Raw genomic sequence first — 14,077 nt, forward strand, 5'->3', positions numbered from 1 at the left:
GGCGTTTTCTATACACATAACGAGTTGTCGTTAGGAGAACCTTCTTACATTGTCAGGACTGATCTGTGTACCACATGAGCACCTACTGGAGCCAGTCTGTGGGGGGAGGGTTATTGTTGGTTGGTAGGGGATCAAATACTTATTTTACTTTCTCCATTTATAACATTTCTCATGTGTTTTTCCCCCACTGTATATAGTACATAGCCGGCCTTTCTTCAGCAAAGTTGTGAAGGAGAGCCTAGAAAATACCTGAAGGGTAGCCAAGTGCTCCACCTACTGGCTGACACTGAGAATACACAACAATCACACCTACCTGCAAGAAATCTATTCTAAGGTGTGTAATAAAATCCATACAAACCCACGACATTCACTTCATTCCTTTACATTTTATCCCATCGCTAATCTGCACTCCACATATAATTCCAGTCTCTGGGGAGAATCTTGGCCATTATGTTGGCCGGGAATCGAACCCGGGTCGTCTGCTTGGAAAGCAGCTGTGCTCACCACTGCACCACCAACACAAAAAGTTGCATGTTTTTGTTGTGTGGGGGGAAAACCCACGCAAGCACAGGGAGAACATGCAAACTCCATGCAGATGGTGTCCTGGTCAGGTCTTGAACCGGGGACCCCAGTGCTGCAAGGCTCACCGCTAAGCCTCTGTGCTGCCCCATCTTAATGTGGAACTTCACCTAAAAAGGGAAGTTCCCCTCCTCCTCCTCCCTCGCTCCTCCACCGGCTGCTTTTGTTTTTTTTCTAGCACCCCCCACCAGCGGACTTATCTAACACCCTCCCCCCACCAGCGGACTTATCTAACACCCCCCCACCAGCGGACTTATCTAACACCCTCCCCCACCAGCCTACTTATCTAACACCCTCCCCCACCAGCCTACTTATCTAACACCCCCCCACCAGCCTACTTATCTAACACCCCCCCCCCCACCAGCCTACTTATCTAACACCCTCCCCCCACCAGCAGACTTATCTAACACCCTCCCCCCACCAGCCTACTTATCTAACACCCCCCCACCAGCCTACTTATCTAGCACCCTCCCCCCACCAGCGGACTTATCTAACACCCCCCCACCAGCCTACTTATCTAACACCCCCCCACCAGCCTACTTATCTAACACCCCCCCACCAGCCTACTTATCTAACACCCTCCCACCCACCAGCCTACTTATCTAACACCCTCCCACCCACCAGCCTACTTATCTAACACCCTCCCCCCCACCAGCCTACTTTTCTAACACCCTCCCCCCACCAGCCTACTTATATAACACCCTCCCCCCCACCAGCCTACTTATCTAACAACCCCCCACCAGCCTACTTTTCTAACACCCTCCCCCACCAGCCAACTTATCTAACACCCTCCCCCCCCACCAGCCTACTTATATAACACCCTCCCCCCACCAGCCTACTTATATAACACCCTCCCCCCCACCAGCCTACTTATCTAACAACCCCCCACCAGCCTACTTTTCTAACACCCTCCCCCACCAGCCTACTTATCTAACACCCTCCCCCCCACCAGCCTACTTATCTAACAACCCCCCACCAGCCTACTTTTCTAACACCCTCCCCCACCAGCCAACTTATCTAACACCCTCCCCCCCCACCAGCCTACTTATATAACACCCTCCCCCCCACCAGCCTACTTATATAACACCCTCCCCCCACCAGCCTACTTATCTAACATCCTCCCCCCCACCAGCGGACTTATCTAATTCCCTCCCCCACCAGCGGACTTATCTAACACCCTCCCCCCTCCAGCGGACTTATCTAACACCCCCCCCCCCCTCCAGCGGACTTATCTAACACCCTCTCCCCCACCAGCCTACTTATCTAACACCCTCCGATGAAGAAACTTGCGTGTTGATTGGAGATCTGCTGCTTGTATTGAATGCCACATCATCGAGGTGTATCATTATGTCGATGGGTTCTGATGGTGGGACAGCGGGGATCTCACTCTCAATCCAAAACTAAAGAAAAAAAAGTCATATTCGTTATCATAGAAGCTCCAGGATGACATAAAACAGATCTATCATAGAACATCCTTCAGTTCAAAGCAGGAGAAGCAATAGATGATTTCTGATTGGTTGGTAGAAGTTTCTGCATTTCTCCCATTGCTTGACTGATTAATCTGAAGAGGAAATAGTTTGATCCAGGGAATTGCGACAACTGCCTGTGTGAGGTCACCGAGGAATCCGTCTGTCTTTATGAGACAAAACTGCCCCCGATCCCTGACCGCAGTTTTTTTTTTTGCCTTCCTCTGGAACAAACTGTTACTGTTTTTGGTCCACTTGCCAACCAGCCGCCGTCATTATACTGCGGCGGGTCAGCACAATCCCGCGAGCCGTCGTCACTGTACATCGGCTCCTTTAAACGGGATAGCAGGCATGCGCGTGCCCACTGCATTGCAGGGGGGTGCCAATGCTCGTGGCCGGCAGACGCGATGACCGCACGAGATCGCGGGCACGAGAGGCAGAACAGGGACGTGTCTGTGTGTAAAGGGAAGATATTTGGCAGCACACCATGGAACGACATAAATAGCATCCAAACGGGTAAAACACACAAATCCGTGTTCTGTGAGGAGAGGAGAGGCAGATTGTGAGTCCCTAATAGCTCGGAACCACGATCTGTCATCTACTATAGTCAGTCCCCTCCCCCCACAATTAGAACACACACTAGGGAGCACAGTTAACCCCTTGATTGCCCCCTAGTGTTAACCCCTTCCCTGTCAAGTAACATTTACACAGTAATCAGTGCGTTTTTATAGCGCAAAAAATAAAAACCGAAGGGGTGATCAAATACCACCAAAACAAAGCTCTATTTGTGGGGAAAAAAGAATGTCAGTTTTGTGTGGGTGTAACGTCACACGAGCACGCAGTTGTCAGTTAAAGCAACGCAGTGCCGAATCGCAAAAAATGGCCTGGTCATTGAGCAGCCAAATTTTCCAGGCCTGAAGTGGTTAAGCGCTGAACCAGACAGAGGTGAGTCTTTTCAGCCATGTAAGAAGGATAGAGGATACTTACTTCATCCAGGCGCGGTCGATTCCCGCTTCTGCTCAGTACAGATTCGACATGAAAGGTATCATGGTCACCATGGTCGGGCTGTGAGGCCTCGGTTGTCTTGCTCTCCATCCAATATCCATCATGAAGAGGTAGATTTCCGTTTTCTGGGAAGATAGGGAGACTGCTCAGACCAGATTCATCATCAAAGGCATCTTCGAGGTCTAATACAATGTCGGCGGGTTCTGATGGTGGGACAGCGGGGATCTCACTCTCAATCCAAAACTAAAGAAAAAAAAGTCATATTGATTATCATAGAAGCTCCAGGATGACATAAAACAGATCTATCATATAACATCCTTCAGTTCAAAGCAGGTGAAGCAATAGATGATTTCTGATTGGTTGGTAGAAGTTTCTGCATTTCTCCCATTGCTTGACTGATTAAGCTGAAGAGGAAATAGTTTGATCCAGGGAATTGCGACAACTGCCTGTGTGAGGTCACCGAGGAATCCGTCTGTCTTTATGAGACAAAACTGCCCCCGATCCCTGACCGCAGTTTTTTTTTTTGCCTTCCTCTGGAACAAACTGTTACTGTTTTTGATCCACTTGCCAACCAGCCGCCGTCATTATACTGCGGCGGGTCAGCACAATCCCGCGAGCCGTCGTCACTGTACATCGGCTCCTTTAAACGGGATAGCAGGCATGCGCGTGCCCACTGCATTGCAGGGGGATGCCAATGCTCGTGGCCGGCAGACGCGATGACCGCACAAGATCGCGGGCACGAGAGGCAGAACAGGGACGTGTCTGTATGTAAAGGGAAGATATTTGCCAGCACACCATGGAACGACATAAATAGCGTCCAAACGGGTAAACACACAAATCCGTGTTCTGTGAGGAGAGGAGAGGCAGATTGTGAGTCCCTAATAGCTCGGAACCACGATCTGTCATCTACTATAGTCAGTCCCCTCCCCCCACAATTAGAACACACACTAGGGAGCACAGTTAACCCCTTGATTGCCCCCTAGTGTTAACCCCTTCCCTGTCAGTAACATTTACACAGTAATCAGTGCGTTTTTATAGCACAAAAAATAAAAACCGAAGGGGTGATCAAATACCACCAAAACAAAGCTCTATTTGTGGGGGAAAAAGAATGTCAATTTTGTGTGGGTGTAACGTCACACGAGCACGCAGTTGTCAGTTAAAGCAACGCAGTGCCGAATCGCAAAAAATGGCCTGGTCATTGAGCAGCCAAATTTTCCAGGCCTGAAGTGGTTAAACGCTGAACCAGACAGAGGTGAGTCTTTTCAGCCATGTAAGAAGGATAGAGGATACTTACTTCATCCAGGCGCGGTCGATTCCCGCTTCTGCTCAGTACAGATTCGACATGAAAGGTATCATGGTCACCATGGTCGGGCTGTGAGGCCTCGGTTGTCTCGCTCTCCATCCTAAATCCATCATGAAGAGGTAGATTTCCGTTTTCTGGGAAGATAGCGAGACTGCTCAGACCAGATTCATCATCAAAGGCATCTTCGAGGTCTAATACAATGTCGGCGGGGTCTGATGATGGGACAGCGGGGATCTCACTCTCAATCCAAAACTAAAGAAAAAAAAGTCATATTCGTTATCATAGAAGCTCCAGGATGACATAAAACAGATCTATCATATAACATCCTTCAGTTCAAAGCAGGTGAAGCAATAGATGATTTCTGATTGGTTGGTAGAAGTTTCTGCATTTCTCCCATTGCTTGACTGATTAAGCTGAAGAGGAAATAGTTTGATCCAGGGAATTGCGACAACTGCCTGTGTGAGGTCACCGAGGAATCCGTCTGTCTTTATGAGACAAAACTGCCCCCGATCCCTGACCGCAGTTTTTTTTTTTTTGCCATCCTCTGGAACAAACTGTTACTGTTTTTGGTCCACTTGCCAACCAGCCGCCGTCATTATACTGCGGCGGGTCAGCACAATCCCGCGAGCCGTCGTCACTGTACATCGGCTCCTTTAAACGGGATAGCAGGCATGCGTGTGCCCACTGCATTGCAGGGGGATGCCAATGCTCGTGGCCGGCAGACGCGATGACCGCACAGGATCGCGGGCACGAGAGGCAGAACAGGGACGTGTGTCTGTGTGTAAAGGGAAGATATTTGCCAGCACACCATGGAACGACATAAATAGCATCCAAACGGGTAAACACACAAATCCGTGTTCTGTGAGGAGAGGAGAGGCAGATTGTGAGTCCCTAATAGCTCGGAACCACGATCTGTCATCTACTATAGTCAGTCCCCTCCCCCCACAATTAGAACACACACTAGGGAGCACAGTTAACCCCTTGATTGCCCCCTAGTGTTAACCCCTTCCCTGTCAGTAACATTTACACAGTAATCAGTGCGTTTTTATAGCGCAAAAAATAAAAACCGAAGGGGTGATCAAATACCACCAAAACAAAGCTCTATTTGTGGGGAAAAAAGAATGTCAATTTTGTGTGGGTGTAACGTCAAACGAGCACGCAGTTGTCAGTTAAAGCAACGCAGTGCCGAATTGCAAAAAATGGCCTGGTCATTGAGCAGCCAAATTTTCCAGGCCTGAAGTGGTTAAACGCTGAACCAGACAGAGGTGAGTCTTTTCAGCCATGTAAGAAGGATAGAGGATACTTACTTCATCCAGGCGCGGTCGATTCCCGCTTCTGCTCAGTACAGATTCGACATGAAAGGTATCATGGTCACCATGGTCGGGCTGTGAGGCCTCGGTTGTCTCGCTCTCCATCCTAAATCCATCATGAAGAGGTAGATTTCCGTTTTCTGGGAAGATAGCGAGACTGCTCAGACCAGATTCATCATCAAAGGCTTCTTCGAGGTCTAATACAATGTCGGCGGGTTCTGATGGTGGGACAGCGGGGATCTCACTCTCAATCCAAAACTAAAGAAAAAAAAGTCATATTGATTATCATAGAAGCTCCAGGATGACATAAAACAGATCTATCATATAACATCCTTCAGTTCAAAGCAGGTGAAGCAATAGATGATTTCTGATTGGTTGGTAGAAGTTTCTGCATTTCTCCCATTGCTTGACTGATTAAGCTGAAGAGGAAATAGTTTGATCCAGGGAATTGCGACAACTGCCTGTGTGAGGTCACCGAGGAATCCGTCTGTCTTTATGAGACAAAACTGCCCCCGATCCCTGACCGCAGTTTTTTTTTTTGCCTTCCTCTGGAACAAACTGTTACTGTTTTTGGTCCACTTACCAACCAGCCGCCGTCATTATACTGCGGCGGGTCAGCACAATCCCGCGAGCCGTCGTCACTGTACATCGGCTCCTTTAAACGGGATAGCAGGCATGCGTGTGCCCACTGCATTGCAGGGGGATGCCAATGCTCGTGGCCGGCAGACGCGATGACCGCACAGGATCGCGGACACGAGAGGCAGAACAGGGACGTGTGTCTGTGTGTAAAGGGAAGATATTTGCCAGCACACCATGGAACGACATAAATAGCATCCAAACGGGTAAACACACAAATCAGTGTTCTGTGAGGAGAGGAGAGGCAGATTGTGAGTCCCTAATAGCTCGGAACCACGATCTGTCATCTACTATAGTCAGTCCCCTCCCCCCACAATTAGAACACACACTAGGGAGCACAGTTAACCCCTTGATTGCCCCCTAGTGTTAACCCCTTCCCTGTCAGTAACATTTACACAGTAATCAGTGCGTTTTTATAGCGCAAAAAATAAAAACCGAAGGGGTGATCAAATACCACCAAAACAAAGCTCTATTTGTGGGGAAAAAAGAATGTAAATTTTGTGTGGGTGTAACGTCACACGAGCACGCAGTTGTCAGGTAAAGCAACGCAGTGCCGAATTGCAAAAAATGGCCTGGTCATTGAGCAGCCAAATTTTCCAGGCCTGAAGTGGTTAAACGCTGAACCAGACAGAGGTGAGTCTTTTCAGCCATGTAAGAAGGATAGAGGATACTTACTTCATCCAGGCGCGGTCGATTCCCGCTTCTGCTCAGTACAGATTCGACATGAAAGGTATCATGGTCACCATGGTCGGGCTGTGAGGCCTCGGTTGTCTCGCTCTCCATCCTAAATCCATCATGAAGAGGTAGATTTCCGTTTTCTGGGAAGATAACGAGACTGCTCAGACCAGATTCATCATCAAAGGCTTCTTCGAGGTCTAATACAATGTCGGCGGGGTCTGATGGTGGGACAGCGGGGATCTCACTCTCAATCCAAAACTAAAGAAAAAAAAGTCATATTGATTATCATAGAAGCTCCAGGATGACATAAAACAGATCTATCATATAACATCCTTCAGTTCAAAGCAGGTGAAGCAATAGATGATTTCTGATTGGTTGGTAGAAGTTTCTGCATTTCTCCCATTGCTTGACTGATTAAGCTGAAGAGGAAATAGTTTGATCCAGGGAATTGCGACAACTGCCTGTGTGAGGTCACCGAGGAATCCGTCTGTCTTTATGAGACAAAACTGCCCCCGATCCCTGACCGCAGTTTTTTTTTTGTGCCTTCCTCTGGAACAAACTGTTACTGTTTTTGATCCACTTGCCAACCAGCCGCCGTCATTATACTGCGGCGGGTCAGCACAATCCCGCGAGCCGTCGTCACTGTACATCGGCTCCTTTAAACGGGATAGCAGGCATGCGCGTGCCCACTGCATTGCAGGGGGGTGCCAATGCTCGTGGCCGGCAGACGCGATGACCGCACAAGATCGTGGGCACGAGAGGCAGAACAGGGACGTGTCTGTGTGTAAAGGGAAGATATTTGCCAGCACACCATGGAACGATATAAATAGCGTCCAAACGGGTAAAACACACAAATCCCTGTTCTGTGAGGAGAGAAGAGGCAGATTGTGAGTCCCTAATAGCTCGGAACCACGATCTGTCATCTACTATAGTCAGTCTCCTCCCCCCACAATTAGAACACACACTAGGGAGCACAGTTAACCCCTTGATTGCCCCCTAGTGTTAACCCCTTCCCTGTCAGTAACATTTACACAGTAATCAGTGCGTTTTTATAGCGCAAAAAATAAAAACCGAAGGGGTGATCAAATACCACCAAAACAAAGCTCTATTTGTGGGGAAAAAAGAATGTAAATTTTGTGTGGGTGTAACGTCACACGAGCACGCAGTTGTCAGTTAAAGCAACGCAGTGCCGAATCGCAAAAAATGGCCTGGTCATTGAGCAGCCAAATTTTCCAGGCCTGAAGTGGTTAAACGCTGAACCAGACAGAGGTGAGTCTTTTCAGCCATGTAAGAAGGATAGAGGATACTTACTTCATCCAGGCGCGGTCGATTCCCGCTTCTGCTCAGTACAGATTCGACATGAAAGGTATCATGGTCACCATGGTCGGGCTGTGAGGCCTCGGTTGTCTCGCTCTCCATCCTAAATCCATCATGAAGAGGTAGATTTCCGTTTTCTGGGAAGATAGCGAGACTGCTCAGACCAGATTCATCATCAAAGGCATCTTCGAGGTCTAATACAATGTCGGCAGGTTCTGATGATGGGACAGCGGGGATCTCACTCTCAATCCAAAACTAAAGAAAAAAAAGTCATATTCGTTATCATAGAAGCTCCAGGATGACATAAAACAGATCCTATCATATAACATCCTTCAGTTCAAAGCAGGTGAAGCAATAGATGATTTCTGATTGGTTGGTAGAAGTTTCTGCATTTCTCCCATTGCTTGACTGATTAAGCTGAAGAGGAAATAGTTTGATCCAGGGAATTGCGACAACTGCCTGTGTGAGGTCACCGAGGAATCCGTCTGTCTTTATGAGACAAAACTGCCCCCGATCCCTGACCGCAGTTTTTTTTTTTTTTTTTGCCATCCTCTGGAACAAACTGTTACTGTTTTTGGTCCACTTGCCAACCAGCCGCCGTCATTATACTGCGGCGGGTCAGCACAATCCCGCGAGCCGTCGTCACTGTACATCGGCTCCTTTAAACGGGATAGCAGGCATGCGTGTGCCCACTGCATTGCAGGGGGATGCCAATGCTCGTGGCCGGCAGACGCGATGACCGCACAGGATCGCGGGCACGAGAGGCAGAACAGGGACGTGTGTCTGTGTGTAAAGGGAAGATATTTACCAGCACACCATGGAACGACATAAATAGCATCCAAACGGGTAAACACACAAATCCGTGTTCTGTGAGGAGAGGAGAGGCAGATTGTGAGTCCCTAATAGCTCGGAACCACGATCTGTCATCTACTATAGTCAGTCCCCTCCCCCCACAATTAGAACACACACTAGGGAGCACAGTTAACCCCTTGATTGCCCCCTAGTGTTAACCCCTTCCCTGTCAGTAACATTTACACAGTAATCAGTGCGTTTTTATAGCGCAAAAAATAAAAACCGAAGGGGTGATCAAATACCACCAAAACAAAGCTCTATTTGTGGGGAAAAAAGAATGTCAATTTTGTGTGGGTGTAACGTCACACGAGCACGCAGTTGTCAGTTAAAGCAACGCAGTGCCGAATTGCAAAAAATGGCCTGGTCATTGAGCAGCCAAATTTTCCAGGCCTGAAGTGGTTAAACGCTGAACCAGACAGAGGTGAGTCTTTTCAGCCATGTAAGAAGGATAGAGGATACTTACTTCATCCAGGCGCGGTCGATTCCCGCTTCTGCTCAGTACAGATTCGACATGAAAGGTATCATGGTCACCATGGTCGGGCTGTGAGGCCTCGGTTGTCTCGCTCTCCATCCTAAATCCATCATGAAGAGGTAGATTTCCGTTTTCTGGGAAGATAGCGAGACTGCTCAGACCAGATTCATCATCAAAGGCTTCTTCGAGGTCTAATACAATGTCGGCGGGGTCTGATGGTGGGACAGCGGGGATCTCACTCTCAATCCAAAACTAAAGAAAAAAAAGTCATATTGATTATCATAGAAGCTCCAGGATGACATAAAACAGATCTATCATATAACATCCTTCAGTTCAAAGCAGGTGAAGCAATAGATGATTTCTGATTGGTTGGTAGAAGTTTCTGCATTTCTCCCATTGCTTGACTGATTAAGCTGAAGAGGAAATAGTTTGATCCAGGGAATTGCGACAACTGCCTGTGTGAGGTCACCGAGGAATCCGTCTGTCTTTATGAGACAAAACTGCCCCCGATCCCTGACCGCAGTTTTTTTTTTTGCCTTCCTCTGGAACAAACTGTTACTGTTTTTGATCCACTTGCCAACCAGTCGCCGTCATTATACTGCGGCGGGTCAGCACAATCCCGCGAGCCGTCGTCACTGTACATCGGCTCCTTTAAACGGGATAGCAGGCATGCGCGTGCCCACTGCATTGCAGGGGGGTGCCAATGCTCGTGGCCGGCAGACGCGATGACCGCACAAGATCGTGGGCACGAGAGGCAGAACAGGGACGTGTCTGTGTGTAAAGGGAAGATATTTGCCAGCACACCATGGAACGATATAAATAGCGTCCAAACGGGTAAAACACACAAATCCCTGTTCTGTGAGGAGAGAAGAGGCAGATTGTGAGTCCCTAATAGCTCGGAACCACGATCTGTCATCTACTATAGTCAGTCCCCTCCCCCCACAATTAGAACACACACTAGGGAGCACAGTTAACCCCTTGATTGCCCCCTAGTGTTAACCCCTTCCCTGTCAGTAACATTTACACAGTAATCAGTGCGTTTTTATAGCGCAAAAAATAAAAACCGAAGGGGTGATCAAATACCACCAAAACAAAGCTCTATTTGTGGGGAAAAAAGAATGTAAATTTTGTGTGGGTGTAACGTCACACGAGCACGCAGTTGTCAGTTAAAGCAACGCAGTGCCGAATCGCAAAAAATGGCCTGGTCATTGAGCAGCCAAATTTTCCAGGCCTGAAGTGGTTAAACGCTGAACCAGACAGAGGTGAGTCTTTTCAGCCATGTAAGAAGGATAGAGGATACTTACTTCATCCAGGCGCGGTCGATTCCCGCTTCTGCTCAGTACAGATTCGACATGAAAGGTATCATGGTCACCATGGTCGGGCTGTGAGGCCTCGGTTGTCTCGCTCTCCATCCTAAATCCATCATGAAGAGGTAGATTTCCGTTTTCTGGGAAGATAGCGAGACTGCTCAGACCAAATTCATCATCAAAGGCATCTTCGAGGTCTAATACAATGTCGGCGGGGTCTGATGATGGGACAGCGGGGATCTCACTCTCAATCCAAAACTAAAGAAAAAAAAGTCATATTCGTTATCATAGAAGCTCCAGGATGACATAAAACAGATCTATCATATAACATCCTTCAGTTCAAAGCAGGTGAAGCAATAGATGATTTCTGATTGGTTGGTAGAAGTTTCTGCATTTCTCCCATTGCTTGACTGATTAAGCTGAAGAGGAAATAGTTTGATCCAGGGAATTGCGACAACTGCCTGTGTGAGGTCACCGAGGAATCCGTCTGTCTTTATGAGACAAAACTGCCCCCGATCCCTGACCGCAGTTTTTTTTTTGCCTTCCTCTGGAACAAACTGTTACTGTTTTTGATCCACTTGCCAACCAGCCGCCGTCATTATACTGCGGCAGGTCAGCACAATCCCGCAAGCCGTCGTCACTGTACATCGGCTCCTTTAAACGGGATAGCAGGCATGCGTGTGCCCACTGCATTGCAGGGGGATGCCAATGCTCGTGGCCGGCAGACGCGATGACCGCACAGGATCGCGGGCACGAGAGGCAGAACAGGGACGTGTGTCTGTGTGTAAAGGGAAGATATTTGCCAGCACACCATGGAACGACATAAATAGCGTCCAAACGGGTAAAACACACAAATCCCTGTTCTGTGAGGAGAGAAGAGGCAGATTGTGAGTCCCTAACAGCTCGGAACCACGATCTGTCATCTACTATAGTCAGTCTCCTCCCCCCACAATTAGAACACACACTAGGGAGCACAGTTAACCCCTTGATTGCCCCCTAGTGTTAACCCCTTCCCTGTCAGTGACATTTACACAGTAATCAGTGCTTTTTTTATTGCGCAAAAAATAAAAACTGCAGGGGTGATCAAATACCACCAAAACAAAGCTCTATTTGTGGGGAAAAAAGAATGTCAGTTTTGTGTGGGTGCAACGTCACACGAGCACGCAGTTGTCAGTTAAAGCAACGCAGTGCCGAATCGCAAAAAATGGCCTGGTCATTGAGCAGCCAAATTTTCCAGGCCTGAAGTGGTTAAACGCTGAACCAGACAGAGGTGAGTCTTTTCAGCCATGTAAGAAGGATAGAGGATACTTACTTCATCCAGGCGCGGTCGATTCCTGCTTCTGCTCAGTACAGATTCGACATCAAAGGTATCACAGTCACCATGGTCGGGCTGTGAGGCCTCGGTTGTCTCAAACTCGTTGGCAGAAATATCACTGTAAGAGAAAGAAGAGATTAGTAAGACAAGAAAGGAAACAAAATGGCGCAGTGTACATGGATTATTCATTTATGATCATGTATGTAACATTTTCCAGCATTGCCCAATTCAGTGTATTTTAGATCTAATTTGTATAAAATGAAAGCCCAATTGAACCCTCCATTTCAATCAGCCAAGTGTATTCCAGGCGCACCAACAGAAGGTGTTCAATGTCTACCAGTTTGTTTTCTTTCTAAAGCCTGTTCCCGGCCAACAGATGTGGAGTGGAATTCTTATTCTCTGTGGGAAAAGAATTGGTCTCTCTGCAGAGGTCCACCATACCCCCTATTGATTCAGTCCTATAGAGCTATAATCAGCAAAGCGCATGCTACCCGCTGACTGGAGACCTTCAGCCTCGACTCCACTTCCTATACATCTAATGGAGATCCTGTAGGAGTGCAGAAGTGTTCGGCTCTAGTAGGCACTCCTAACCCCCCACCTAAATATACAACTAGTGTAATACCTTCAGCATGATCTGCAATGCCGTTAATGTCTGGATGGAAGGATATTATCTGGTCCTACTGGATAGATCTGGCTATTTGGTTATTGCCTCATAAAGTGGGCTGCTGGGAGTTGCATATATCACTTCTAATCATCATCTATCCCAGAGGTCTCCAAACTGCACCCTGGGGGGCGAATGTGGCCCTTTGCTTGCCTTTATCTGGCCCTTGGGCCACTATTCCACCAACTGACACCAATAATGGGGCACTATTCCACCAACTGACACCATCAATGGGGCACTATTCCACCAACTGACACCAATGATGGGGCACCATTCCACCAACTGACACCATCAATGGGGCACCATTCCACCAACTGACACCATCAATGGGGCACTATTCCACCAACTGACACCAATGATGGGGCACCATTCCACCAACTGACACCATCAATGGGACACTATTCCACCAACTGACACCAATGATGGGGCACCATTCCACCAACTGACACCATCAATGGGGCACTATTCCACCAACTGACACCAATGATGGGGCACCATTCCACCAACTGACACCATCAATGGGACACTATTCCACCAACTGACACCAATGATGGGGCACCATTCCACCAACTGACACCATCAATGGGGCACTATTCCACCAACTGACACCAATGATGGGGCACTATTCCACCAACTGACACCAATGATGGGGCACCATTCCACCAACTGACACCATCAATGGGGCACTATTTGTCCCATTAAAACCAATTCTGGGGCACTGATGCTGGGGGACTGAAGGACAGTAAACTGACCCTTTTCTTAGAAAGTTTGGAGACCCCTGATCTAGCCAATAGGTTCTTGTCTGTTGCCATTAGGTTTCCCCACCAGGCGTTGTCTCGTCAGGGGATTGGAATAAATATTGTAGGGTCATGGGACCTGATGTCTCCCAAGTAAGATATTGGCAGCACTGTGGGCTTTGTCCAATAATCCAGAGCAATGATCATCTGGATCAGAAATCAGTTTATTATATTCAGGAAACAAAATGAATGTTACTATGGACAGCCAAATGGCAGCAAAACGACCCCCCATGACTCTCTTCTTCCAAACCTGACCCAAGGGGCCCTGACCTGGTGAGGGGGGGGGGGGCTGGTGGTGCTCGTGTTCCTAATCTTACCATCATCAATGAATATGTTACATTGTACAAAGGAAACTGTAATGAAGATACTTACGTATTGA

The 14,077-nt window shown here is 48.0% G+C and overlaps 1 non-coding gene across 1 annotated transcript; it reads right to left on the reverse strand.

Moving 5' to 3' along the window:
* Positions 1-449: 449 nt before the first annotated feature.
* TRNAG-UCC (transfer RNA glycine (anticodon UCC)) lies at positions 450-521 on the reverse strand. The gene has a single exon. It is a non-coding gene; the product is annotated as a tRNA-Gly (tRNA).
* Positions 522-14,077: the final 13,556 nt, after the last annotated feature.

The sequence above is a fragment of the Lithobates pipiens genome, unplaced genomic scaffold (assembly GCF_037356315.1).
Source record: "Lithobates pipiens isolate NorthernLeopardFrog02 unplaced genomic scaffold, aLitPip1_a1.2 Scaffold_18, whole genome shotgun sequence".
NCBI lineage: Eukaryota > Metazoa > Chordata > Amphibia > Anura > Ranidae > Lithobates > Lithobates pipiens.